The sequence below is a fragment of the Natator depressus genome, chromosome 21 (genome assembly GCF_965152275.1).
Source record: "Natator depressus isolate rNatDep1 chromosome 21, rNatDep2.hap1, whole genome shotgun sequence".
In the NCBI taxonomy this organism is placed as follows: domain Eukaryota; kingdom Metazoa; phylum Chordata; order Testudines; family Cheloniidae; genus Natator; species Natator depressus.
The window spans coordinates 14307937-14313978 of NC_134254.1; positions in this window are offsets into that span (position 1 = coordinate 14307937).

Genomic DNA, 6042 nt, shown 5'->3' on the forward strand with positions numbered 1-6042 from the left:
ACAACTCTCAATATACAATTCTCAAAGAAGCTTCAAGCAACACATCAGTGGTAAACGGATGTCATGAAATACATAAGGTGGTGTATGTTAGTTGTTTGCTTTAGCCTATAAATGTTGGGGTACTTCACCTTAATTCTTTGTTCGGCCGAGGGGGCAGAAGAAAGTCCTGCCGCGAACTGAGCTGTTCCTTGCCACAGGACACTCATGTGTTAGCACATCTGTAACCACGGAGCCAGGGTGGTAGGACTGTGTCTTGACGGCAATAAACCTTGCTGAGTGCCTTTGTCACTGAACCGTGTCCGTGGTCCTTCTTTATGAGAAACAGTGAGGTCCGCTGAATGTGCAGGCTGCCTTATCTGCTCCAAGAACCGAAGCACTGGACTGCCTGAATGGCATTACTAAGGCAACGACATTCCAGCCTCAGTACTTCACCACACAGGGTAATACTACCGAGGCCTGCTGAACCAGCTGTCTGCACAGAGCTGGACAGTACGTTAAAAGAACACAGACATGCAAGCCAAATGCCAACACCGGCTATTTGTAAGTAGAAAGTGCTTGCTGAGGAGAGAGCACATCTAAAAATCAATACAATCACCCAGTATCTTTGCTTTGAGAGAAATCATCATTAAATATATTATTTGTTGCTATTTCCTTCTCTACCTGCTTAACTGTGGTAGGATCATGCATAGCTTTCAAACAATGGCAATTTCTTAAATATTTGGAAGTTGGGTAACAAGATGATCACAAATGGCCTGTTCTGGCTTTATAATTATAACTCTTACAGTCTATTAACATTTTAAGTAAAATTTTTTATAAGATCCTTAGTCCCACTGAAAATCAATGAGATGTAGATGCCTTTTCTCTAAGTCTTGACGACCTTCCTGTTTTGATGTTATGACATAATCTTGCTTTCCGGAATCTCATCTTGTTTGTTTTTTTTCAGTCTCCACTGTAATGGTTGCAAAGAAATCACTGACAACCTGACTAGAAAGAAGCTGATGTAGCGATGTCTGGCTGAGTTTGCAGAGAGACCGAAACAATTGCTCTGGGTAGGGCGTACCATTCTATTCATCCCTCAGCAAGGGATTGGGGTTTAACTCTGAGGTCCAAATATGTTAATTTGTCAACACAGGTAACGGCTGATCAAAGTATCTAAAAATGCAGCAAGATGAACACATGGACTGTCTATGGTGAGCAGCCTCTCATTTAGGTGCCCCAAACAGGTGATGCTTGTGAAGTTACCCACATTTTCCCCACAGTCTAACCTGTGGAGCCAAAAGGGAGGAGGAGTGAAAAAGAGAAGAACAGAACCCCTCCCAAGAGGGAGCCAATTTCAGAGCCCAGCATTGAATCTGGACCCCAAGAAGGGAAAGCCAATCCCACCAGAGCACATATGAATATGAACATCTGTACAGTCAACTACCTCACTTTGGTGTCTCAACTGGGCAGAGTTTGGCTTACAGTTTGAGTTTGGAAGTACCACTGCTTTTTTCCCCCAGTTCAAGCCTGGCCTTGCAGGCTCCTATTCTGAAGTCAGTCTTCTTTTGGCCCATGAGCCCTCACTTCACTTGTACGCTGGACAAGGTTCTTGCTGAAAGCTTGAGCTCACTGTCTCAAGGAGGAAGCTGGAGGTACAATCTTCTAAGAAGCAGGCCCAGCCCTCTGCCATTGATTTCTTATAGGCATATAGACTAGGGAGGGACTTTGTTGCATTTAGGATTATATTTTTAATTTAGAGACGGCGCTGAGCAGAGTATCACAAGATACTGCACCAACCCAGAAGTAACTTCAGGATACGCTGTCGGTATGTCTACACTATGAAATTCGGTTGAATTTATAGAAGTCAGTTTTTTAGAAATCGTTTTTATATAGTCAATTGTGTGTGTCCCCACACAAAATGCTCTAAGTGCATTAACTTGGCGGAGTGCTTCCACAGTACCGAGGCTAGCGTCAACTTCTGGAGTGTTGCACTGTGGGTAGCCATCCCACAGTTCCTGCAGTCTCCGCTGCCCATTGGAATTCTGGGTTGAGATCCCAATGCCTGATGGGGCAAAAAACATTGTCGCGGGTGGTTCTGGGTACATGTCATCAAGCCCTCCCTCCCTCCCTCTGTGAAAGCAACGGCAGACAAACGTTTCGCGCCCTTTTTCCTGAGTTACCTGTGCAGACGCCATACCACGGCAAGCATGGAGCCCGCTCAGCTCACTGTCACCGTATGTCTCCTGGGTGCTGGCAGACGTGGTACTGCATTGCTACACAGCAGCAGCAACTCATTGCCTTGTGGCAGCAGACGGTGCAGTAGGCCTGAAAAGCATCCTCATCATGTCCGAGGTGTTCCTGGCCGCCTCGGTAAGGTCGGTCAGGAGCGCCTGGGCAGACATGGGAGCATGGACTGAAATAGGAGTGACTCGACCAGGTCATTCTCTTTAGTCCTGCAGGCAGTCCTATTGCACCATCTTCTGCCGAGCAGCCAGGAGATGCGGATGGTTTGCAGTCCTACTGCACCGTGTGCTGCCAGCCAAAGATGTAAAAGATAGATGGAGTGGATCAAAACAAGAAATAGACCAGATTTGTTTTGTATTCATTTGCTCCTCCCTCCCTCCGTGAAATCAACGGTTGACAATCGTTTTGGTGAGGTCTGTCAGGGGCACCTTGAAAACTTTAATGGAGATTCAGTCCTGCCTGAAATACCAGAGGGAGGAATAGCTTTGTGGGTTGAGCATTGGCCTGCTAAACCCAGGGTTTTGAGTTCAATCCTTGAGGGGGCCATTCTGGGTGACAGTTGTTTTTGTTTCTCCTTGATGTAAAGCCACCCCCTTTGTTGATTTTAATTCCCTGTAAGACAACCCTGTAAGCCATGTCATCAGTCGTCCCTCCCTCCGTCAGATCAATGGCAGACAATCATTCCACGCCTTTTTTCTGTGCAGATGCCATACCACGGCAAGCATGGAGCCCACTCAGATGACTTTGGCAATTAGGAGCACATTAAACACCACATGCATTATCCAACAGTATATGCAGCACCAGAACCTGGCAAAGCAAAATCGGGCGAGTAGGCGACATCAGCGCGGTGACGAGAGTGATGAGGACATGGACACAGACTTCTCTCAAAGCACAGGCCCTGGCAATGCAGGCATCATGGTGCTAATGGGGCAGGTTCATGTGGTGGAACACCGATTCTGGGCCCAGGAAACAAGCACAGACTGGTGAGACCGCATAGTGTTGCAGGTCTGGGACGATTCCCAGTGGCTGCGAAACTTTCCCATGCATAAGGGCACTTTCATGGAACTTTGTGACTTGCTTTCCCCTGCCCTGAAGCGCATGAATACCAAGATGAGAGCAGCCCTCACAGCTGAGAAGCAAGTGGCAATAGCCCTGTGGAAGCTTGCAACGCCAGACAGCTACCGGTCAGTCGGGAATCAATTTGGAGTGGGCAAATCTACTGTGGGGGCTGCTGTGATGCAAGTAGCCAACACAATCAAAGATCTGCTGATATCAAGGATAGTGACCCTGGGAAATGTGCAAGTCATAGTGGATGGCTTTGCTGCAATGGTATTGCCTAACTGTGGCAGGGCCATAGACAGAACCCATATCCCTATCTTGGCACTGGAGCACCAAGCCGGCGAGTACATAAACCGCAAGGGTTACTTTTCAATAGTGCTGCAAGCACTGGTGGATCACAAGGGACGTTTCACCAACATCAACGTGGGATGGCTGGGAAAGGTATGTGACGCTCGCATCTTCAGGAACTCTAGTCTGTTTCAAAAGCTGCAGGAAGGGACTTTATTCCCAGATCAGAAAATAACCGTTGGGGATGTTGAAATGCCTATAGTTATCGTTGGGGACCCAGCCTACCCCTTAATGCCATGGCTCATGAAGCCGTACACAGGCACCCTGGACAGTAGTCAGAGCTGTTCAACTACAGGCTGAGCAAGTGCAGAATGGTGGTAGAATGTGCATTTGGACGTTTAAAGGCGCGCTGGCGCAGTTTACTGACTCAGTTAGACCTCAGCGAAACCAATATTCCCACTGTTATTACTGCTTGTTGTGCGCTCCACAATATCTGTGAGAGTAAGGGGGAAGACGTTTATGGCGGGGTGGGAGGTTGAGGCAAATCGCCTGGCCGCTGATTACGCGCAGCCAGACACCAGGGCAGTTAGAAGAGCACAGGAGGGCGCGGTGCGCATCAGAGAAGCTTTGAAAACCAGTTTCATGACAGGCCAGGCTAAAGTGTGAAAGTTCTGTTTGTTTCTCCTTGATGAAAACCCCCGCCCCTTGGTTCACTCTACTTCCCTGTAAGCTAACCACCCTCCCCTCCTCCCTTCGATCACTGCTTGCAGAGGCAATAAAGTCATTGTTGCTTCAAATTCATGCATTCTTTATTAATTCATCACACAAATAGGAGGATAACTTCCAAGGTAGCCCGGGAGGGGTGGTGGAGGAGGGAAGGACAAGGCCACACAGCACTTTAAAAGTTTTAAACTTTAAAACTTATTGAATGCCAGCCTTCTGTTGCTTGGGCAATCCTCTGGGGTGGAGTGGCTGGTGGCCGGAGGCCCCCCCCCACTGCGTTCTTGGATGTCTGGGTGAGGAGGCTATGGAACTTGGGGAGGAGGGCAGTGGTTACACAGGGGCTGTAGCAGCAGTCTGTGCTCCAGCTGCCTTTCCTGCAGCTCAACCACATGCTGGAGCATATTAGTTTGATCCTCCAGCAGCCTCAGCATTGAATCTTGCCTCCTCTCATCACGCTACTGCCACCTTTCAGCTTCAGCCCTCTCTTCAGCCCGCCACCTCTCCTCCCGGTCATTTTGTGCTTTCCTGCACTCTGACATTGTCTGCCTCCATGCATTCGTCTGTGCTCTGTCAGTGTGGGAGGACAGCATGAGCTCAGAGAACATTTCATCACGAGTGCGTTTTTTTCACCTTCTAATCTTCACTAGCCTCTGGGAAGGAGAAGATCCTGTGATCCTTGATACACATGCAGGTGGTGGAGGAGAAAAAAAGGGACAGTGGTATTTAAAAGGACACATTTTATAGAACAATGGGTACACTCTTTCACGGTAAACCTTGCTGTTAACATTACATACATAGCACATGTGCTTTCGTTCCAAGGTCGCATTTTGCCTCCCCCCACCACATGGCTAGCCCCTCCCCCCTTCCCGTGGCTAACAGTGGGAAACATTTCTGTTCAGCCACAGGCAAACAGCCCAGTAGGAACGGGCACCTCTGAATGTCCCCTTAAGAAAAGCACCCTATTTCAACCAGGAGACCATGAACGATATCACTCTCCTGAGGATAACACAGTGAGATAAAGAATGGATGTTGTTTGAATGCCAGCAAACATTCACTGCAATGCTTTGTTCTACAATGATTCCCAAGTACATGCTACTGGCCTGGAGTGGTAAAGTGTCCTACCATGGTGGACGGAATAAGGCTGCCCTCCCCAGAAACCTTTTGCAAAGGCTTTTGGAGTACATCCAGGAGAGCTGCAAATGCCAGGGCAAATTAATCATTAAACATGCTTGCTTTTAAACCATGTACAGTATTTTGAAAGGTACACTCACCAGAAGTCCCTTCTCAGCCTGGCGGGTCCGGGAGGCAGCCTTGGGTGGGTTCGGGGGGTATTGGCTCCAGGTCCAGGGTGAGAAACAGTTCCTGGCTGTCGGAAAAACCAGTTTCTCTGCTTGCTTGCTGTGAGCTATCTACAACCTCCTCATCATCATCATCTTCTTCGTCCCCAAAACCTGCTTCCGTGTTGCCTCCATCTCCATTGAAGGAGTCAAACAATACGGCTGGGGTAGTGGTGGCTGAACCCCCTAAAATGGCATGCAGCTCATCATAGAAGCGGCATGTTTGGGGCTCTGACCCAGAGCGGCCGTTGCCTCTCTGGTTTTCTGGTAGGCTTGCCTCAGCTCCTTAAGTTTCATGCGGCACTGCTTCGGGTCCCTGTTATGGCCTCTGTCCTTCACGCCCTGGGAGATTTTGACAAATGTTTTGGCATTTCGAAAACTGGAACGGAGTCTTGATAGCATGGATTTCTCT